The sequence below is a fragment of the Cetorhinus maximus genome, chromosome 4, assembly GCF_964194155.1.
Source record: "Cetorhinus maximus chromosome 4, sCetMax3.hap1.1, whole genome shotgun sequence".
Lineage (NCBI taxonomy): Eukaryota > Metazoa > Chordata > Chondrichthyes > Lamniformes > Cetorhinidae > Cetorhinus > Cetorhinus maximus.
Genome location: NC_135882.1, coordinates 69,715,902 through 69,740,646, shown reverse-complemented (window position 1 = coordinate 69,740,646; position 24,745 = coordinate 69,715,902).

Genomic DNA, 24,745 nt, shown 5'->3' with positions numbered 1-24,745 from the left:
GACAGCAGAAATTCAATACATGTTAGAAAATTATCTAATTGAGCCTAGTCAAAGCAGTTGGGTATTTTCCTGTAGCGTTAGTGCCTAAACTTCATGGGTCAACCAGATTCTGCATAGACTGTAGAAAGATTAATGCGATAACAAAAACGGATTGCTACCCAATCCCTCGTCTAGAAGATTGTGTTGACAGGGTTGGCAGTGCCACATTCCTTACTAAGATAGTTTTGTCGAAAGGATACTGGCAAGCACCTTTAACATCGCGAGCTAAGGAGATATCGACTTTTGTCACGCCTAATGGGCTATACCAATGTTGAATAATGCCATTTGGACTAAAAACTGCTCCCAACATTTTCCAAAGTCTAACAAATCAGGTGATCACTAATGTTCCTAACTGTGTGGTTTACTTGGACGATGTATTGCTTTATAGAAACACATGGAAAGACCGTTTAAAGCCTTATTTAAACATTTACGGTTGGCAGACCCAGTAATAAACCTTGCAAAAAGTGAGTTCACAAAAACAGGAGTGACCTTTTTAGGGCATATTGTAGGCCAGGGACAAGTCTTGCCAAGAACAGTGAAGGCACTGGCTTTGATGTCCCTGTCCCTCAAACCAAATGGGAAATCATGAGATTTTTAGGGATGTGCGTTTTCGATTGTAAATTTGTGCCAAACTTTAGCACAATAGCGGCTCCACTAATGGATTAATTGCAAAAGAAAGCAAAGGTGATATGATCATGAGAGTACCAGACAGCTTTTGAGAAGCTGAAGGTGATTCTAACTAATGAACCAGTATTAGCCACCCCTAATTTCACCAAACCCATCAAACTGGTAATCGATGCTAGTGACTTGGGGGTGGGTGCGGCCTTATTGCAAGAAGATGAATCAGGCACAGAGAAGCCAGTGGGGTACTTTTCTAAAAAAATAAATCGGCGTCAAAAGAGATATTTTACGAAGGAAAAGGAAACCCTGGGATTGTTACTAACTCCTAATCATTTTGAGGTATTACATCCATCATGGTTGTAAAGAAACATTAGTATATACTTTTTGGCCTTAGTGGAAAAATTTAAGACTCAGAATGACAGACTGTTCCAATGGAGCTTGCTAATCCAACATTATAACTTGAAGATTATTCATATTTCTGGATAAGATAATATAATTGCTGATGTATTACCAAGTAAAAATTGTTTATAATTGTCTGGAAAGCAAGAAAGTCAGAGAACTAAACAGATTCTGTATAAGGAGCAAATGTTTGAATTCTGTTTATATGTTTTACTTATCTTTTTGTGTATGTTTTGCGATGAAACATATTTGGAAATGGCGTTTCATCTCTTAAGGGCAGAGGCATGTTAGAATCAGATCTCTCAAGACTGAAGTTCTCTTTTACAAATGGAAGGATCTAGATACGTGGATGTTAACCTGGGATTTTTTCAAAAGACGGTCATATGTTCACCTTGGAACTGTAAACAAGCAGGCCTCTTCCAAGAAAATCACCTGACCTATATGGTACTTGTGAAGGAGTTTGTGTTGAACTGCGAAGCACTTTAATTAATGAAAAGCTGGGAGAAAAAAAAACAATCACATGGGAGAGATGAAAATAAATTTAAGTTTGAGCCTGCTTATTTAAAGGCAGTCTTGTTGAAGAACAAACTGAGAAAGGAAGGCTGCCTTGACTGGCTCCTTCTCTCTACCTTGCCTAAAATTGTGTGTGGCTATCAATCTGTAGCCAGAAAACCCTCATCTGTGTAACTAGTTTGCATTTGGACCTCCAAAGCTGAGACAAGTGGTGAGAATGTCCAGGCATCCACCTGGACCTGTGGTCTATCTTCACATGAGGGAACTCCAGGTTGACAGCGTCAAGGCCCTGTGGACTTTATCCTTTATTTCATTATGCCCATCACTGCGGAGAAACTCTACCTGTTTGTCCTTTGTTTGTCTGTGTGTGTGTTTGTGTGTGTGCTGGGGGAATTCTTTAGGAAGAGATAGATAGTTATACTCCTCGATTATAGTTGCGTGTTAACCAGTACTTGCAACTTGTTGAAAGAAGTTCTGTTTTAAAATAAATAAATCATTCTTAGTTTTTGAAAGAAGCCTGGTCAGAGTCTCTTTTCTTCTGGGTACTAGAGTTAAAGGTACACAATTGGCCATTTTGATGAGAAAATTAAACATTTAAATTAATGGTATGACCAGCATAGTAGCGGGACTTGATAATTCGCGCACTCCTCCCACCCTGGTAGTAACATGTTAAAAATATCCTTTTGAATACTATGGGGCTGATTGTCGACTTACAGCTCGAGTGCTAAACCAGCATTGGGTGTGCAAAGGAAAGTCAGGTAGCTTCTCTTATAGGCACCCTACATGCAAAGCCAGTTTTACAATTCAGTGTTAAGTTTAAAATTATCTCCTATATCAATGCAGTTATAATCAGAGAATCACCTGCATTGCCTTCTCTTCCCTTGCCTGTGCCATTACCTCTGGAGTCACCCAAAGATATGCCATTAGCCCCCAACATCTCTGGGCAAAATTGTGTTTGTTAATGCTCCAGTGAAGTATCTTAGTGTAGTTTACTTTTTAAGGATGTTACGTAAATGCAAATTGTTGACATTGTCGTGCTTCTTATCAGATACTCATGCAATCCTACTTCTATCTTCAACTGTTTAAAATCTGCTAATTGTTGACAAAACATGAACATACAACAGTGGACAGGAAAATAAGAACAACGGGTTCATTTAGCCTGTCCAATCATAACATCGCTGGGATTTTTAAATGGGACAGGGTCCAGGTCAGAGGCAGGAGGACATGCAGTTTTGCATCGTCAGCCTCTGTGCTGGTTCCCCACCATGATTCCAACCTGAGCCAATTTTAATGAGGGTGGCTCAGGGTCAGATTGGCTGCTTGCCAAAAAGCGACAGGCAACCGATTAAGGCTGGTTATTGTTAATTATGCAACCTGTTAAGGCCCAGTTCCCACACCAACTGAAATTTCCAGTCAGCAATGAGGGTGACCCATGTTGGCCTGGACCAATGTAGTGGGTCGAAGGAGGAAATGGGAGGGGGGGCACGATGAATTACAAAAGGGTCCCCACCCCCAGAGCCATAACAGCTGCTGGGCCACAGCTGCAGCCACTGTCGTCCTCTGGAGGAATTCCCCCTCCAGGATCATCTCCAGGCAGCTGTGACATTTTAAAAAATAAAAATAAACTTACCTTGTCTTCTCCCTCTCTCTCTCCATCTATAGATTGGCTGCTCCCTTGGCCTGTGGGGCAGCCGATCTTTGAATGCTGAAGGGCCTCCCGCTGGCAGTACATCAAACAATAATCCCATCTGGATACAGAAGTAAAATAATGAGAGTGGCTCATGAAATTCCAATAGCTGGACATTTAGGAATTAGAAAAACTCAGGTGAAAATACAGAAACATTTCTATGGCCTGGACTGCATAAAGATGTAGTCAAATTCTGTAGAACATGTCATATATGCCAGGTAACAGGAAAACCTCAAGCAGTGATTAAACCTGCACCTTTAATTCTGATTCCAGCATTTCAGGAACCTTCAGGGTCCTGATTGATTGTGTAGGGCCCCTCCCTAAGACCAAAAGTGGAAATCAGTACTTGCTGACAATCAAGGATGTGTCTACAAGGTTTCTGGAACTGATACCTTTACGAAATATGACAGCAAAGAGGATTGTAGAGGAGTTGACCAAATCCTTTACAAGATATGGGTTACTAAAAGAAAATATAGTTGGATGGGGGTTCAAATTTTACATCACAGCTCTTTAATGAAGTAATGAGCAGCCTGGGGATAAAGCAGTTTAAGTCATCAGCTTAACATCCTGAATCACAAGGTGCTTTAGAGAGATGGCATCAAACTTTGAAATCTATGATGAGAGCTTATAGTCAAGGCTATACTCAGGACTGGGATTGAGGGATTCCATTCTTGTTATTTGTTATTAGGGATGCCCCTAATGAATCAACAGGGTTTAGTCCTTTTGAATTAGTCTATGATTAAGAGTACCACTTAAGCTGATTCAGGAGAAACTAATGGGTCAAAGTTTGGAAGCTACTCTCCTGGATTATGTGACAAAATTCAGAGAAAGATTGAACAGAGCATGTGAGCTAGCTAAGGAACATTTAAAGATATCACAGCGGTTGATGAAGACAAATGCAGATAAGAGGGCAAAAGCTCAGAGTTTTGTTGCTGGAGAGAAGGTGTTAGTCTTGTTGCCAGTGTCAGGTGAACCATTAAAGGCAATGCTTAGTGGGCCTTACAGGATTGAAAAGAGACTGAGTGAAATAAATTATTTAACAAATACTCCAGTTAGAAGAAAGAAGCAGATGGTGTGCCATGTAAATATGCTTCAAAAGTACTTTGACAGGAAAGATAACAAGAAGGACGTATTAGTACTGGTAGATAAGGAAAAGGAGACATAAATGAAGGATTCTGAAATTGACTTTCCTCTAATTAAATTGAACAATGAGGGGGTACTTAAAAATTTAAATGTAACATTGATTTACCTTCCTGGCAGGTGTCAAGGTGATTTGGAAAAGCTATTGCAGTCATGCAAAGCTATTTGTGGTGATAAACTGGGGAAAACAAATCTAGCTGTGCATGATGTAGATGTGGGAGATTCAGGTTCAATAAAAAACATCCTTATAGATTAAATCCAGTAAAATTAGCTCAAGTGCAAAAGAAAATCGAATACATGCTTCAGAATGACATCATGGAGTCTAGTTGCAGTAATTGGAGTTCACCTATTGTGATTTTACTGAAACTAGATGGATCACAAAGATCTATTATTGAAAAGTAAACACAGTGACAAAAGTGGATTCATATCCTATTCCATGGTTGGAGGATTGTATTGAGTAAGTGGAACAACCAGAATTTATCACAAAGATTGACTCTCTGTGAGGATATTGGCAAGTAGCATTATCAGAAAAAGCAAAAGAGATCTCAGCTTTTGTAACACCAGGTGGACTATATCAGTTCAAATTTATTCCATTTGATATGAAAAATGCACCAGCAGCATTTCAAAGACTGATAAACAAAGTAATTGCAGGACTGAGCAATTGTGCTGTTTATCTTGACGACTTGGTAGTTTTCAGTCAAAAATAGGGGGAGCATTTTCAACATGCGAAAGAACTATTTGATTGACTGCAAGAAGCTAATTTGGTGGTTAACTTGGCAAAGAGTGAATTTGCAAAAGGGCAAGTTACATATTTAAGTCAGACTGTCGGACGTGGTCAGTTGACCCCATGAGATGTGAAAATGAAATCCATCGTGAATTTCTCAGTGCCTACATCAAAACGGGGAGTTTTGAGATTTCTGGGAATGATTGGATTTTATTGGAAGTTTGTACCAAGTTTTAGCAGTGTGGTTGCTCCACTGACTGAACTAGTAAAAAAGAGCAAGAAACTTCAGTGGACATAGGAGTGTTGGAATGCATTTGACAGTTTAAAAACTGTGTTAACTACCACACCAGTTTTGGCAGTACCTAATTATGCCAAGCAGTTTAAGTTGGCAATTGATGCAAATGATTTGGGTATGGTGCTGTGTTGTTACAAGAAGATGAAACTAGAATGAAAGGCCAATAGCTGAAGCTGAATTAACATCAGAAAAGTTACTCAACCATCAAAAAGAGACTCTAGGTCTCGTGTTAGCATTGCAGCATTTTGAGGTTTATGTTGCAAGCAATTCTTCATAAACAATTGTTTATACAGACCACAATTCTTTAAAATTTCTGGACCAATTTCGAGACTGGAGGGCAAGACTGTACAGGTGGAGTTTATTACTGCAACCGTTTAATTTGCAGTTTATACATGTGGCTGGATGAAAAACCTTAATTGCAGATGCTTTGTCAAGAGTTTAAAGATCAAAGGAAATAGGACATTCGAAAAGTAGACACTGGACTGAAATGACCTCTGTTGATACAGAGGCTTTGTCATGTTAATGCATGTACCTGGTAGTGTAAAAGTTTTGTGTATATAGATAAATATAATAAGTAATGTAAGATGGGTTAAGAAAATAAACCTGTCTTTTAGAAATATAGCGGTTCATTTTTCCTTAAGAATGGATGTGTAAAGGAAACATCATTTTTTTTCCTAATATTACCGTGGAATACTGAAGCAGGCTTATGGAGACTGTGTGTATGTATGTTTGTGTGTGTGTGTGTCTAGTTTAATTAAACTGCAGACAGTCAGACTGCAAGGCTTGAATCATCAAAAGGGATCAGGAGTAAAACAGGCATTTGAAATGGAGATGGGTAAACTAGGATGAAGTCTCAGCTGATACAGCATGAATGAAATTTGCATTTTTAGATAATTTGACAGGTTGTTTGATGAAAGGGACATAATAAAATGTTTACAACTGGCAAGATAAATAAGGCAAAGTTATTAAGTTTATTTTTCCTGAAAGTGCTGGCCATAATGACAACATGAAAGATTTTCATATTCTGGGAAAAGTAACTTCCAAAGAAAGGTTGAAACAATGGGGTTTACACATCAAAAGGGAGGAAATATATTAAAGAAAGATGGAAAGCTGTGTGGGGAATGGCCGTATGAGATCTTGAAAGGTGCACTGTGAAACAGACTTGTAGGAAAAGCCTCTAGCCACCCTGGAGAAGTTTGCTGTTCCAGTAACCAAGGTTGTGTTAAAGGCCGTTGGAGTTCCATTGTCGAGTGAGAGGGAGAAAGAAGCTGTGAAATCCCTCCCTTATAGCAACAGTGGGCGCTTGTGCTAATATTGCTGGATGTTTTATAGATTAAGAATGTATTTGGCCTGTTCCCTGGCAGGGGTATGTAGTTGGGAGTCTTGTTAAGTCGAAATCTTGTGAGAACTATTATAAAACTAGATGTAACTGTGTAACTATAGTCTTATGTGTTTAAGTTTTCTTTTCTTTTGTTAATAAATGTTTTAATTTAATCCTTAAAATCCCTAAAGGTGGTAGTGGATTCATTACTTCTGACTTCAGTGCACAGATGTTTTCGTAATAAATACTAATTGAAAAATTGTTGTGATAGGTTCAAAGGGGTCCAACTCTTTCTTTGATTATCCTCTTACTTCTTATGCACTTATTAAAAACCTTTGCTAGCTCTATTTTTGTTCACTGCTAATCTTCTTTCATTCTCACTTTTCCCAGGTCAGTGTAAGTTGAGTCTTGGGTGGGAAGGTTGCTGGTGTGTGAGCTGGGCAAAATAGCGGAAACTTCCATTGGTTTGGTATCCCGATGTCTTCCTAGCTCCTTCTATCTTTCCCAGGGGTGTGTTGGGAGTGCAGTCGGAAATCTCTTGGTCAAGTTGGTCAACCAATTGAAAAAATTAAAATGTTGATCAAGAGCTATTTTACGCTGCAGTGCCACTTGCCCAAAGGCACATGGGTCACATGTTGTGTCGGCAACTCAGCAAGTTACAGGAGGCAAGTACATAGTGGGAAGTCATTGAGGGTTGAAACAAACTTGAAATCACCAGAATAAAGGGGGAAAGTGACAAGCCTTAGGCTGACCATAGGCAAAAGCTAATGTTGACAGGAGCAGGCTCTTGCGGTAAATATAATAGATTATGTTCAGGAAAGGCTACTTGATGCCACTTCATTGAGGAGACTTGGACACCTTTATAGAGCTATGGACTTTATTGCCAGTGAGCTTACACAAGGACATAGGGCCCACATAATGCGAAGCAGAGTGAGGATGAGCTGCAGTGTCCTTCAGCTGAGCAGCCACAATAACAGGGGCAGCAAGAGGAGCAGCAGCTGCAGCATTTAACACAGCCAGAGGCAGCTGCATGCAACAGATGGACTGGCCACAGGGCTACACCTCAAAGAAGGTGATACCCTCTGCGCAGAGTCTTTAGGTCAAGGGTCAGCATCATGAACCTCTCAGAACAGCAGTGCTTCCAAAGACTGCAGTTGCCGCTTCAGGTGAGTCTGACCTCTGCGTCCTCTTGGAGGAAGACACAAGGCTCCTAAGAACAGGCGTCCACCCATTTTCCCTGGCAGTCAAGGTAACTAGCTCTCAATTTTTTTGAGTATTGTTCATTCTAGGGTTCAGCTGCTAACATTTGCAGAATCTTGCAACCTGCAGCCCATAACTACATCAGCCAGGTGATGGATGCCTTGTTTGGGAAGGCATCCAAGTACATTAAGTTCGGGGTGGATGCAGCCAGTTAAGCTCAGATGGTTTTGGCTTTGCCTCCCTGACTGGATTTCCTCAGATCCAGTGTGTGATAGACTACACCCAGGTGATGACCAAGGCTCCATCAGAATAGCAAAATGTATTTGTGTATTGGCTTCCACACCTTCAATGTGCAACAGGTACGCAACTACTTTGACAGGATATTGCAGATGTATACCAAGTTTTCAGGGAGCTGCCATCCTTCGACTCAGCTCTTCACACCTTTACACAGCTTTGGTGGATGGCTCCTCGGCAGCAAGGGGTACCCACTGAAGTCCTGACTGCTAACCAGTGCATCTCTCCAACGCAGAGGCACCTGACAGGAATTATTGGAACCTTCTTACTCAAAATGTATTTTTCAATCTTCAATATAAGCTGGTAATGATCCCCCACATAGTGGTGCTATGCTGCCCCTTGCACAACCTGGCAATTCAAAGAGAAGTGGAACCGCCAATGGAGGGATGTGAGGAGCGCCTTGCTTCCTTGAAGGAGAAGGATGAAGAGGAGGAGGAGCCATTGGAGCATGACATTCCAGAGATTCCACTTCTGTGTACTGCCATAGATCTGCATTCCAGAGAAACCCGCAACACACCGACCCAGGCACGCTTCAGCTGAGCACAGTGTGTACACATTGGACATGTGGCAACTGGAGCTCTGTGACTATCAACTGCTTTCAAACCACATGACAAGGGTGGTTGGAAGGCTGGATTGGGAGAGAGGGGATATGCTACGATGGATGGAACACCTTGAGGATAGTGGGGGGTGCGGGTGGGGTGCCCCCAATAGACACAGGATGCCCAAATAGGAGGCAACCCCCCCTGCCACAGCAATGATGCTGCCAGGTCTCACCTGGTGGTTGGACACCTGGCGCTGGCCTCCCTTGCTACGGGTAAAATTCCAGAGGCCCCTAAATGGTCATTAATTGTAAAGCGAAAAGGCAGAAAGTTAGAACTGTTAGGAGTACAGTCTTTGATCAGGGAGTAGGCACAACAATTGTCAGGTGGTCACTGTGGGATGGGGAGTGTAAGGTCAGCAGTTTGATGGTGAGTGTCAGTGCTGCCTGATTTGATGTAGATTTAAGGTGTAACTTGGGGAGATGTTGCTCTGTGTGGCTGCAAACTGTATGCCTCAGAGGATGTCTGCGCTGGAGATTGCTAAGGCGGCTAGAGAGTAATAGCTGTCCACTGGGAGTTGCATAGCACTCATCTTGCCAGATCTCAAGAGGTCAGTGAATGCATTCCTGCACTGAACCCACATCCTACACATCACACTCTGGCTGTTCACCTCCTCTGCAATCTCCAGCCGAGGTTTCTTTGGTGAGGCCTCCTGCCATCCTCTGGAAAAAAACACCTTCCTCCATGCCCTGGCTGCTTCCAACATCATCGCCAGAGAAACAAGGGATGCCCTTCCCTGCCTCTCAACCATTCTCCCCCTATTTTGTGCCTCTGACTGAACAAATCACACTGGACAGTGCTGCCACTGTGAGTGCTGCTGGTGTCCCTTTAATATTGATCCTTAATTTGTGCTTCTGATTCTTCCTCCTGCTTGATCCCCTTAAACTGAATGGCAAACCCAGAGGCGAGCTTTTAATTGTTTGACCTCCATAAAGAGCAACCAGAAGGTCTGCTGTTGCGCCAAGGACTAAGTCTGTAACATACTGCCCGTCGTCTTTCTCATCTCAGACATAACAGCAGTCTAAAGGTTAATGGGCAAACAAAGAGATATAAATAATAAAACTATAGCATTTTTTTGAAATGCTAATCCTATTGTGTTTTAGCAGATGCAGCTACTAATCAGCTATTACTTTTCTTTACTGGTTACTTAATGTGCAAGATGATCTGCCTTTCTCAAATGTAATTGAATTTATCCTTCTGAGGTAAGGGCACAAATAATGTACATAGACTGTAGATCACTGCAGGCTGAATTTTCCTGGCCCATCAGCAATGGCCTGGGAGGTAGGAGGGTTTGCAAATTGGTGGGAGTGGACATCGGGAAGGGAGCCTGACACTTTGCTGCTACTGGCAATATTGCATGGCAGTGGGAAATAGGCCATCAATTGAGGCAATTAAATGGCCAACTAAGGGCCTCTTCCTGCCTCCTTCTACATTTTGCTCCGTCAAGAGAGCCCACAGCCATGTGGGGAGACAATCAGGTAAACCCTGGCTGCCCCCAGCAGGTTTTGAGGGGAGCCCTCCTTGATAGGTGCTCCATACCTCACAGGGATGCCCATGGTGGCAAAAGTCATCCTCATGGCAACAATATTCCCGATCAGGCCCCACCCTCACCCAGCCACATTGACCTAATTTTGAGTGTGCTCAGACATTATGGTACCCTTTCACAAGTGATGCAGCCTCAGCAATGGCCACTGCTAGCAGTGGCACCACTGAGGCTGCTAAGCTGCTGGCCTTCTGATTAGGCTGGCGGCTCTTGAGGGCAGGCTGCCATTAATGCAGCATCTTAATTGGATGCCACCGATAAAATGCCGCCTGAGGGTCCACCACTGGCTGAAGCGGGGCTGGCTCCGCTTCTCACCGCAGTGGCAGGACTTGACTATCATTGATAAAATTCAATGCTATGATTCTCAACCAATTAGACATGTTGCTCACTTCAGTAATAGATGCTCCCACTAGATTATTCAGCCAGGTTCTAAAAGGGCGAACTTTTAAATGTCAATTTCATTTACAATTATATTCTATAACTACAGAATGATATATTTTATTTCTAGTTGGAGTTTGATATAAGAAGTGTGTATCAACAAGGCTATTTAGATTGCTTCATTTATAAGCCTTTCAGCTAACACATTCCATGGTTTCAAGGAGATTGTTGAAATTGCCTGATCACATAGAGGCTACAAAAACTTTGATCTTGCTGTAAGAAATGAATCTCACCTTTTGACAAGATGTGGAATTGTGCTCGGTTGACTTTAGCTTTCAATGTTTATGTTTCCTTTCATCTGTGTAAAAGACACTGACGTAAGAGAGCAATTAGTTTGTCTTTTCACTTAAAATCAATTGATCTTTATAGATCTGCATATGTCAGGGCAGGTTATTGGTGAACATAATAGCGCAGTTATTGTTTTGATGATATAGGGTTATGTAAGTTATGTGACATTTTCCTTCTTTAATACTGTTGTGGCTTTAGGCAGTATGTGTACTGATGCCATGCAATTTACTTCTACCAAACTGTTCTTCTTCAAAATACCACAAATGTTTTGATGATTTTAAAACAATCATAGGCTTACTGATTAATTTTTGTTTCACCATCAGATTGGACAGATTGGTCTGCACATGTTAGAACATGCTAGCTTCATATCTGAACTCTTCTTAACCTTTACAGCAAACTAACTGCCTTAGGGTATGCTCAGTTGTTGCAAAGTCCAGGTCTTTTTGCAAAAAAAATCTAAACATCAGAGTATTAGATTCAGATTAATATCTGAATAATTGTTTTAGTTCTGTTGTAATGCTTTATGATAAAAGGGAAATAAATTGCTGTTCATCATAATGTGTATTCCTATATATACATATATATATATAAAATATATATTTTATATAAGAGAGAGAGCAGGATGCACCCTGGCCAGCTATTATACATTGCAAGTAAAATATTCAGTGTTATTTTATAGGTTCTGGAAGGATTGATTAAGTTCTCTAGTGTATAAGAAGGCTGACATGGATTCAAAGAGGAAATGTAAGACTTGAAGGTACAGCACTGCTGTGACATTTCACTCCATAAAAATGCCAATATTTTAATTCTGTACATAAATCACTTTCATCAGCTTAGTTCTATATCTCAGTTTCCACTTTTTCATGCATGATTGGACCATGCCATCTTTAACAGATAGGATTTTGTGTTATTTTTGGAGAATTCTTTTATACCATACCTCCGAGCAGTTTTAACACTTTGTGCTGTATAGCCAAACCTGTTTCGGTTCTTTGTCTCAAAGTACCTTCCTTGTGGCCTTTAAAAATGCGTTCATCATTGATAATGGTTTATCCATTTAAAGTGATGATTGATATGGGAAAAGATGTGTAGTGTTTGAAGGCAACCTTTGTCGATAAGAAGGGCAAATACTCAGAGTATATTGGTTTGATTTTGCTCATTATAGGAGACCTTTCATAGTTTCATTGACTTCCTGTCTAGATCCTGTTACTTACCTGGTGCTTTCATTGTTTAAATGGTGTGGACATGCACACTGGTTATGTTCACCCATTTGTTCTCAAATGCAACAGGGCTTTTTTAACATGTGCATCTGTGAAAGAATTGTTGGTTATGATATGTTTTATCAGCAGGAAAATTTTGTTTTTCTCTGAATTTCCTCAGAAAAAATTTTCTTTATATCTTCAGTTTCATTTTCATCAGTGGGAGTGATATCTCGCAATTTATGAAGTACCATGTCACTTACCATCCCTTCCGCTATAGGTGTAAAGGTTTGGATTGAGCCCTGACTAACAAAAGGAAAATCTCTGCTGACTGTATTTATTCTATGTAAAAAACAAAAACGATCAGTCTCAATGCAGTTTCTAGTCTGCTTGAATCCACCGTACAGAATAGCCTACAATTTCTCATCTGAGGCCATAAGCATATCTGGTGCATGGAGTGGAAATAACTTCACTAGTACAGGAACAGGAATAACCTTCTGCCTCTGGTCTTAAGATACATGCCTGGGCCAAAGTAGAGGGAACGTTACTCTTTATCTGGCTGCGCTATAGAAGCGCCTAATGCTGATGTTTCATGTGAAAACTAAGGGAAATTTTTAACTTTTTAAATTGATTTATGGGATGTGGGCGTTGCTGGATAGGCAAGGATTTATTACCCATCCCTTACTGCCCTTGAGAAGGTGGTGGTGAGCTGCCTTCTTGAACCGTTGCAGTCCTTGTGGTGTAGGAACACCCACAGTGCTGTTAGGAAGGGAGCTCCAGGATTTTGTCCCAGCGACAGTGAAGGAATGGCAAAACATTTCCAAGTCAGGATAGTGAGTGGCTTGGAAGGGAGCTTTCAGGTGGTGGTGTTCCCATGATTCTGCTGCCCTTGTCCATCTAGAAGGCAGCGGTCATGGGTTTGGAAGGTGCTGCCTAAGGAGCCTTGGTGAGTTTCTACAGTGCATCTTGTAGATAGTACACACTGCTGCCACTGATTCTCAGTGATGGAGGGAGTCAATATTTGTGGAAGAGATGCCAATCAAGTGAGCTGCTTTATCCTGGATGGTGTCAAGCTTCTTGAATGTTGTTGAAGCTGCACTCATCCAGGCAATTAGAGAGTATCCCATCACACTCCTGCCTTGTACCTTGTAGGTGGTGGACAGTCAGGAGAGTCAGGAGGTGAGCTGTTATCCTAATGAACACATATATTGTCTGAGTGGAAATGCATTTATAATGTTATTCAAACTTTTTGGGTAACTTTGTAGTAGAATTCCATTCACAGCCTTTTTTTGTGGTGCACAGTATGCACTAACATACAAACACTTAATATATTTGATGACTTCTGCTATTTTAATGAAAGAATCAACCTCTATTTTAGTTACTTGGCAGTACAGAACTTGAGTATTGCTGAAAAAAGGGACTTTTTTTGTTGAAGCTTTTCATCTTGCACTCATTGGGACAATTCACAAGAATACCAAATGTAAAGGGAAGAACGATTTATATTACAGGAGAAGAGAGTACTGATTGGTTGGCAAATGGACTCTTATTGGCAGAGTTGCCATGGAGAATGCACCAGTGGATGGTGACTGACAGTTAACTGATCTAGCACACGCATATTGCAGGATTTCGAATGACCTGTCTGATTTCCACATGCAACATTGCAAGGCCTTAAGACCAATCTGGACATACACATCATTAAACCTGACAAAGGAACATGAATAATCATCGTTAATAAGCATGACTATATCAATAAAGTACACATCATTCTTAATGATGTGTCCAAATTTGTATCCATTGGACCTGCTGCTCAACATGACTGAAGAGCCTTATTTCAATGTAAACTAATAAAATGTTTGCTGGACTTGGGTAAGAGTGATGTGCTGCCACACGATATATAAAACAGGGTTTGCCCTTAAGGCTTGCTGCGTCCGCGTATGTATGGCTGCCCTATCTTATCTATGACCAGTTATATACAACATGAATTAGCCAAATGGCTGGGGAAATTGCTACAATGAGTTTTGAGCAACTTTTCCATATGCACAGTCAAGAATTCCTTCACATTTGTGAAGGTCATACAGGACTTGCATATCAATAGCAATGCTGTGCCCATTGCTCATTTGACATTGCTAGCCTATTCACCAATGTTCCACTTAAGGAAGCCATAGATATACGAGCTACAGCACTATATCATGATGATCTAGGCCCGCCATCATTGCATGGATAGCATTCATTAAACTTAGGAACTTGGCAAATCGCACAGTTGAGTTCAGGTTTACTGATGCCATGGCCAAGAATCCGGTCACCAGGCAGGCTCATCGGGGGCGAGCGGGAGTGGCTGCGAATCGGACCGCTGCCCGTGATTGGGCCGCGATCGCCATTTCACGCTAGCTGGCTAATTAACAGCCAGCCAATGTGAATTGGGTGCTGCAGCGCTCAGCATTGTCTATATGGGAGGGGTAAGGAGGGCAAGCGCAGAAGTTTACGCAGGTGAGCCCCTGTGCGCAGTAAAGGTTTAAGCTTTTTGAACATAAAAAGTAAAGATTTTAAAAATGTTAATAACATGTCCCCTCATGTGACTCTGTCACATAAGCAGGGACATGTTACAAATTAGTTTGAAATTTTTTTATTATTTTTTAAATCACTGATCGAAACCTCATCCCGCCCGTGGATGAGGTTTTGCAAAAAATCCAAAGGCCGCTTGGCCTTTTCGCCTGCCCGCCAACTGGAAGATGGCAGCAAAAAGTTTCATTTAATTACAACTTTAGTGGTCTTAATAGGCCTGTTAATTGTTGGTGGTCACGCTGCCAACTCCCACTCGCATCCACTGACCAAAATATCACGCGAGTGTGCGATGACGTCGGGATGCTTGCCCGACTTCATCGTGCATCATTTTATGCTCATTCGGGTCGGGGATGTGCCCTCCCGATGAGTGCAATATTCTGCCCCATGTATGCCCAAAAAATGGTGTTGCCATGGGATCCCCTCTAGGCCCAGCTCTTGCAAATATCTTTGTTGGGTTCCATGAGAAATGTGTCTCCAATGGAATGACACCTAAGCTCCCAGCCCTTGCATATTTCTGATATGTGGATGATATGTTTGCTATATTTAATTCTGCAGCTGCATGTAATAATTTCTTTACGTGTCTTAATGGGCTCCATCCTGTGCTCAAATTCACCTTTGAAATGGAGCAGTTAAATGAACTCACTTTCCTTGACATACCAGTTGATAAATCTGCAAGGGGGATCTCCACCACTCTCTACCGCAAGACTACTGGAACTGATCAATATACGTGTTGGGATGTGTGCTATAAGACTGGCCTTAGCCACAACCTCATAAATAGAGCCCAAGCGATTTGCTCACTATGCATCCTTGATACAGAAGTGGGGCACATCAAAGGCATCCTGTGGGATAATGGCTATCCTGATCAGATCATTCCGTGCTGTATATCACACAAATTCATGAACGGGCTTAAGGCCATCACTTCTGCCCTAAAAAGTGCCCAGTCTACCTCAGATTACCCTGAAAAGGCAAGTTATCTCAAAAGATTGAGCAACAGGTGAAGTTAGCTGTTTCACGCTGCTACGATGCAGTAGCAATACGAGTGGTATTCACCTTTAATAGGATGCTGCCATCAAGCCAAAAAGACATTTTGCCTATCACACAAATGAGTAATGTAGTATATGAATTTCAGTGCTCCAGTGTGATGCTAGGTGTGCCAATACGTCTCAAAGACTGGTGGATCATATCAAACAACATGTCCCTTCCACTGTTCGCAATGGGCAAGGTACAGACCATGCCCAACCAGCCTGTGCTTGCAAAACTCAAAACACAATGTCCAACATTAGATGTAATTCCGCAATTGGCAACAATTGCTAAATAATCCTCAGTGTGCTAAGAATTACGCTGACAACCAATTTAAGATTATCAGTCAGTCTCAGTGTGGCACATTTGCGTGTACTGGAAGCTACATATATTAATACACAGGGCCCTGTTCTTTGCAGACAGAAAAAACATGTACAAACATTGCACCTGTTTCAGCTAAACAAAATAAGTGACAGTCATTTGCTGGTTCATTCCTCAGTGCAATGCCTTGACCAATCAGAGTCAGGCACCTGGTTTAAATTTCAAACAATGCTTGGCAATTAATTGTCAGTTACAATCTACTGATGCATCATCCATGGTAATGTCTCTACCAATCAGAACCACTTGCCAACCAATCAGCACTATCTTCTCATACAGTATAAATTGTTCCCTTTACATTTGGTATTCTTGTGAATTGTCCTGATGAGTGCAAGACAAAAAGCTTCAACAAAAAAGTCTCTTTTTTCAGCAATATTCCATATTTTAATAATTCTACAGCATGGCCTAGAAATTGGTACATTTTTCAGATATTACTTGGACTACTAAGGCCCCAATATAGCGGGCAGGAAGCATGCGTGCATTTCCCACTGCATCGTATGGGGTAACAACAAACAGGAGGCATCATTTATCTATCTCAAAACAGGTGTTAGGCCCTTTGCATGTGCAAATGAGGGGCCTGTTTGCACTACCCCCTTAAATATCTGTTTGCCCTGAACCAGGCAGTGGCCTCGTGGCTCAACTAAGGGAAGGATAAATAACTTACATGAATATAAGTGCTCCTGCCTCTTTGACCCACAATTAACCTGCTTCTCCTTCAGCAGCCCCGGCTCCCTCTCCTGATCTGAGACCCCTGATTCACCTCACATCAAAACCACGCACCCCAGCACTGAGATCTCTGATCCCCCCCAGCCGTCAGGCCTATGGTCCTCTCCAACACAAGGCCTACGACCTCACCCTCCTCAGGCTCTGACCTCTCTCTGAGGGATTGGTAGCCCAAATATTGAAGCCTACCCTGTCCTTCTCTGATGAACCTCCACCTGCTCCTCTTCCCCCCAATAACCCCATCATCCACACTTCCAATTAAACCCCACTACCTCCTCAGATCAACTCCCCTCTTTCTCTCCTCAACCCTCCCCCCGATCAACCACCCTGCATATGACTACTTCTCTGATTGATCCCTCTCTTTCCTCCTACCCTTGATCGAAGTCCCTCCCCAATTGTTCCATTCTTCCCTCCCTAAGCCCTGTTCCTGGCGTGGACTTACCTGCTGCTGTAGCCTTCACTAACCAGCTCCCCACTCGACTCAAGGCCCAGCTTTTCAATCGGGCTGACCTCCTGGCAGGACAATAATTGGTGATATCACTGACCCGCTGTTGAATCAGAATGTGGCAGAATCCTAAATTGCGGGCTCCCCACAACTTTCTGACCGACACCCTCACCTGTGAATCAGATAAGCAAGCATTTCCACCATTGTCTCCAATATTTACAGGTGGGTGAGGAGGGTATGGGAGAAGCTGATAATGACTGAAGAACCTGGCATGGCCAGAGGCACTGAGGTCCTGCCAAACTTAGCAACTGGACGACTAAAACTTTTTTGATCCATTTCCCACCTAGCAGCCTGGCTAATAGCTGGGAGGGAACACCTGCAGCAGGACTGCAGCCAGAGAGTCTTGGGGATGGTTCCTATCTATCAGCAGGGTTCTGGAGAAGAGATGTATAGGCTTTCAGAGCAAAAGGATATGGCAGCATTGCTGGGCAGCTATTTAGGTAATTACACCCAGAGTTTGACAAGAAGGGAAAAAGTGTACAAACATAAAAAAGCATAAGGAGGGAAAAAATCAAAGGAGGGAGAAATGTCAAAATGGCAAAATTAATGGCTCTTTACTTAAATTCGCATTGTATTTGGAACAAAATAAATGAATTAACCGCACAAATAGAGGTTAATATGTATGATCTTATATCCGTTACAGTGACATGGGTCAGAATCTTTGGCTCGGCGAGCAGGGGCGGGGCCCACTCGCTGAAGCGTGAAATGATGCACAGTGACATCGGGCATGCGTCCTGACGTCACCGTGTGTCATTCAGATTTTTAGTTCAGCGGGCGCACACCAGAGTTGGCTGCACGCCCGCTGAACTGTCAAAGGCTTATTAAGGCCAGTTAACTGTCAATTAAAGCAATAAACTAAGCTGCCCATCCAACCTTAAGGTTGGTGGGCAGGTGAAGAGCCCAGGCAGCCTTTGCATTTTTCATGGAACCTCATCCATGGGCGGGATGAGGTTTCATGAAGGTTTTTGAAGTCTTGTAAAAATTTTTAATAAAATATGACAGTTTCACATGAGGGGACATGTCTTAAAATTTTTTTTCCTTTATTAAACTTTTTTGAACTTAAACTAATCACCCAGAGGCCGCTCTGTGCCTCAGGGAGATTTCTGCGCTCTTTTATGCGCATGCGCGAAAGAGCGCAGGCCCCGACTTAGGCAACACCCCCCTGCCTGCACAGGGAGTGCTCAGTGCTTCCAGGGGTGCATCACGCTGGGCGGGCCTTAATTGGCCCGCCCACGCAAAATGGCGGCACCCAGCTGATCACGGGCGGCGATCCACTGTGCACACGCCCGCGTCTGCTCCCGCCCAACCCCCCCAAATGGGGAGAAAATTCTCCCCATGGTTACAAGGCGATCAAAGCTAGGAACTAAATAGAAACATAGAAAATAGGAGCAGGAGTAGACCATCCGGCCCTTCGAGTCTGCTCCGCCATTCATTATGATCATGGCTGATTATCCAACTCAATAGCCTGCTCCCGCTTTCTCCCCATATCCTTTGATCCCTTCCGCTCCAAGAGCTATATCTAACTCCTTCTTGAAAACATACAATGTTTTGGCCTCAACTACTTTCTGTAGTAACGAATTCCACAGGCTCACCACTCTCTGGGTGAAGAAATTTCTCTTCATCTCAGTCCTAAATGGTCTACCCCGTATCCTCAGACTGTGACCCCTGGTTCTGGACTCCCCCACCATTGGGTTCATCCTTCCTGCATCTACCCTGTCTAGTCCTGTTAGAATTTTATAGGTTTCTATGAGATCTCCCCTCATTCTTCTGAACTCCAGCGAATATAATCCTAACCGACTCAATCTCTCCTCATATGTCAGTCCCGCCATCCCAGGAATCAGTCTGATAATCCATCGCTGCACTCCCTCTATAGCAAGGACATCCTTCCTCTGATAAGGAGACCAAAACTGCACACAATATTCCAGGTGTAGTCTCACCAAGGCCCTGTATAATTGCAGCAGGACATCCCTGTTCCTGTCCTCGAATCCTATCGCTATGAAGGCCTATATTCAGGGATATGTGACTTTTTGAAAAGACAGGCAGGAGGGAAATGCTGGTGGTGTAGCTTTGTTAGTACGAGATGGAATAAGTACGGTAACAAGAAAGGATCTTGGATTGGAAGATGTAGAATCCATATGGGTGGAGGTAAGAAATAAGGGGGAGAAGACACTGGTGGGTGTAGTCTATAGGCTCCCTAACAGTAGCTATATTGTAGGACAGAGAATAAATCAGGAGTGAATGAGAGCTTGTAAAAAGGGCAGGACATTAATCATGGGTGACTTTAATCCTCATGTAGATTGGGAAAATCAAATTGGCAGAGATAGCCACGAGCAAGAATTCACAGAGTATATTCAGGACAGTTTCCTAGCACAATGTGTTGTGGGTCCAACCATAGATCAGACTATTTTGGATCTGGTAATGTGTAATGAGGCAGGTTTAATACATGATCTCAGAGTAAAAGATTCCCTAGAAATAGTGACCATAACATGGTAGAATTTAGCATTCAGTTTGTGAGAAACTTGGGTTGGAAACAACTGTGCTAAACTTAAATAAGGGTAATTACAAAAGGCTGAGGGCAGAGTTGGCTAGAGTGAACTGGGAAAGGAGTTTAGCAGAAAAGGTGGTTAATGAACAATGGCAGACCATTTAAGAAAATAGTTCATGACTCACAACAAAGGTATATCCTAGTGAGGAAAAGGAAATCTAGGGGCAGAATTTCCCCCCCATTGTGGGGGGAATTTTAGGAGTGAGCACGTGGAGGCGTGCCACCATTTTACATGGGCAGGCCAATTAAGGTCATAACGCTATGTGCTCCCTGTGCAGGTGGTGGGGGGGGGGGTGGGGGGGGTGGGGTGGGATTCCCTGAGCCAAGAGTGCGCTCTTTCGCTCATGCACACAAAAGAGCGCACAGGTCTCCCTGAGGCTAAGTGCTGCCTCAGGGAGATCAGCTCCTGTCTGAAAAAATTTTAAAAACAGAAGAAATAAACTTCCTTGACATGTCCCCTCATGTGACACTGTCACATGGGTTGGGACATGTCCATCACTTTCATTGACAATTTTATTAAAAATTTTAAAACCTACATGAAACCTCATCCCGTCCATGGATGAGGTTTCATGCTTTTTCTTAAGCCCGCCAGGGCTCCCGGCCTACCCACCAACCTTAAGTTAGACAGGCAGGTCTATTAATTACTTTAACTACTTTGTCGATGGCCTCAATTGGCCATTGACGGGTCGGCGGGCACACAGCTGATTCTGCTGAGCCCCCGCCAACCTGAAAATTTAAATGAGGCGGGGTGACGTCGGGAGTTCCGCCCGACATCATTCCGCGTCATTTTATGCGTCAGTGAGCCGGCCCCGCCCCCCCCCACTTGCCAACCGGGAAATCCTGGCCTAGGAAGGGGAATAAACCAATCATGGTTAACCAAGGGAGTTAAGGATAGCATCAAATTGAAAGAGAAAACATAAAATGTGGCAAAGATTAGTGGTAAGCCAGAGGATTGGGAAAGTTTTAAAAACAAACAAAAGATGACCAAAATAATAATAAAGAGGGAGAAAATAAACTTTGAGGGTAAACTAGCAAGTAATATAAAAACAGTAAGAGCTTCTTTAAATATATAAAAAGGAAGAGAACATAGGCTCCTCAGAGAATGAGGCTGGGGAAATAATAATGGGTAACCAGGAAATGACAGAAGAGTTGAATAAATACTTTGCTAAATACTCTTAATACTAAATACTCTTCACAGTAGAAGACACTAATAGCATTCCAAAAATACTGAATAATCAAGGGGCAAAGTGGGGGGAGGAAATAAATACAATAACTATCACTAGAGAAAAAGTACTAGGGAAACTAAGGGGGCTAAAAGTCAATAAGTCTTCTGGACCTAATGGGTTGCATCCTAGGATATTAAAGGAAGCCATGACAGAGATAATGGATGCACTGGTAGTAATCTTCAAAGAATCCTTAGACTCTGGAAAAGACCCAGAGGATTGGAGAATGGCCAATGTAACACCCTTATTCAAAAAGGGAGGGAGACAAAAAACAGGTAACTATAGGCCAATTAGTTTAACATCCATCATTAGGAAAATGTTAGAGCCTATCATAAAAGATGTAATAGCAGAGCATTTAGAAATACATAATATAGTCAAGCAGAGTCAGTATAGTTTCATGAAGGGGAATTCATGCCTGACAAATTTATTGGAATTCTTTGAGGAGGTAACAAGCAGGATAGATAAAGGGGAACCAGTAGATGTAATATATTTGGATTTCCAAAAGGCATTTAATAAGGTACCACACATAAGGCTACTTAATAAGATAAGAGCCCATGGTGTTGGGGGTAGTATATTAGCATGGATAGAGGATTGGCTAGCTAATAGAAGACGGAGAGTTGGGATAAGGGGGGCATTTTCAGGATGGAAACCTGTAACTAGTGGAGTGCCACAGGGATCAGGGTTGGGGCTACAATTATTTACAATACGTATTAATGACTTGGATGAGGGACGTGAATGTACCAAGTTTGCAGATGACACAAAAATAGGTGGGAAGACAAGTGGTGAGGATGACACAAAGAATCTACAGAGGGCTATAGACAGGTTAAGTGAATGGGCAAAAACTTGGCAGATAGAATGTAATGTGGGAAAATGTAAGGTTATGAACTTTGGCAGGAAGAATAGAAGAGATGAATATTATTTAAATGGAGAAAGTCTGCAGAAAACTGTAGCACAGTGAGATTTGGGGGTCCTCATTCCTGAATCACAAAAAGCTAGCAAACAAGTTCAGCAGGTAATAGGGAAGGAAAATGGAATGTTGGCCTTTATTTCAAATGGAATGGAGTATAAAAGTAGGGAAGTCTTGCTAAAACTATACAAGGTACTAGTTAGACCACACCTAGAATACTGTGAACAGTTTGGCCCTCTTATCTAAGGAACTGGCATTGGAGGCAGTCCAGAGAAAGTTCACTAAGTTGATACCGGGTAGGGAGGGATTTTCTTATGAGGAGAGGTTGAGTAGGTTGGGTCTATATTCATTGGAGTTTAGATGAAAGAGAAGCAACCTATAGGATTCTTAGGTGACTTGACAGGGTGGATGCTGAGAGGTTGTTTCCCCTTGTGGGAGAGCCTAGGACCAGAGGGCATAATCTCAGGGTAAGGGGTTGCGAGTTAAAGACAGAAATGAGGAGGAATTTCTTCTCTCAGGGTATAGTGGATTTGTGGAATTATTTACTGCAGAGGGCTGTAGAGGTGGGTTGTTAAGTATGTTCAAGGCTGAGATAGACAGATTTTTAATCAGTAAGGGAATCAAGGGTTATGGGAAAAAGGTAGGAAAGTGGAGTTGAGGATTATCAGATCAGCCGTTATCTATTGAATGGTAGTGCAGGCTCGATGGGCTGAATGGCCTACTTCTGCTCCTATGTCTTATTGTCTTATTGGAGGAGGATAGATTAGTGATTAGGCCTGGGAACGGGTGGGTGGCAGAGGCTGTGATCAGGACGCCAAAGGCTTCCTTGTAACTCATAACGGGAGTACTGCCTGATTCTATCAATCAACTGCAACAGGACATAGATAGTCTAGCAGAATGAGCAGACAAGATGTATGTGGAATTTAATATAGAGAAAAGTAAGGTGATGCATTTTGGTAGAAGGGATAGGGTGTGGAAAGTAGACTTAATGATACAATTCTAAAGAATGTATAGAGGCAGAGGGACCTGGGGGTTCATGTGCATCAGTTTTTGAAGGTGGCAGGGCATATTGAGAGAGTAGCAAAGCAAATGAAACCTTGGAACAAAGGAGATTGAGGGGAGATCTCATAGAAGTGTATAAGGTTATGACAGGCTTATATAAGGTAGACAATAAAAAGTTATTTCCATCACTTGACAGTACAAGGGCAACTGGAGACAAATTTCAGATTTTGGATAAGAGATAGGTGGTGGAGGGGTTGTGAGGAAGATTTTTTTTGCAGTGTGTGGTAATGACTTGGAGCTAGTTCCCTATGCGGGTGGTGGAAGCAGGGACGATCAATGATTGCGAAAGGAAATTGAATGGGCATTTGAGAGAGGTAAAATTGCAGGACTATGGAAATAGAGTGGGGAAATGGGACTGACTGGATTGCTGTACAGGGAGCTGTCATGGACTTGATGGGTCGAATGGAGTCCTTCTTTGCTACTTTGACTCCTATGGCCTAGGTTTTCTTCCACGCGTTGGATGCGCAGAGTTGAGATAATTCCCAGCTCGCATATCCGACTTCCAAAAATGTCTGACTGAACATCAGGTTTTCATTCTAGGATGGTAGGTTCCCTGGGAGCTAGGCTGTGCGACCTGGGAATGAATGTGGAGGATGGTGGCTGCACAGGCGAGCTGAGTGAAAAGCCTGCCTTGGTGCTCTGGCGCTGTGTAGAAGTTTAATAAGAAAAATAAAACATTAAAAAGCCCACCAGCCCTCACCCCTCACACACCTCCCCCCTACACACACCCCATGCCTCTTCCAGGCCAACTCATGCTACCTCATTTCCTCTTCCCACCCCCCCCATGGACCCTCGTACCCTCCATGCCAACCTATGCCCCTCTGCCCACCCCGTGACCCTTTATAGCACCTCTGCCAACCTATGACCCTTTGCCCACCCACCATGGCCCTTTATAGCCTCTATGCCAACTTAGTGTCAACCTATGCACCCCAGCTCCCCACCCTTCATCCTTACAACTACTATGTCAACTTACCCAGGATCCATCATGGGCAGACCTCAGGACTTGTGCTGAAATTAGATAAAATCAAGTCCCAAGTGTCTATTTCAGACTTTATTTAAAAAAAATCTCATTTATAAAAATCTATTTACTGCACTTACATTCCTTGAACTACATTATCCCTTCTAACAACAAACATTTCACTCAATTGCATAATTCCTTATATAAAAAAAAATTGGAGTTCATAGTCCCACTTCAAAGAGTCCATAACCACTTAGAGCTGTGAGAAGTTGTGAGATGGCAGAAACCCTATTGTGATAATGGACAGTTGTGAAATCAGTCATGCAGCACTAAACCAGTATTGGAAGCCCTAAAGCTTATGTCAACAGTGTGGAATAGCAAGGAATCACTTTTTAAACACTCCAGATAGTTTCTTTTTTTCAAAAGTTAAAGGGCAAGAGTTTTAAGAGCCTTGACAGCTTGACAGCTCCCTTTCATATTCCATCTTGACACTTTTAACATTTGTTTTTGACAGTTCCAATGATCTTCACAGTACCAATGAGTTTTTTGCACTTTTACACACATT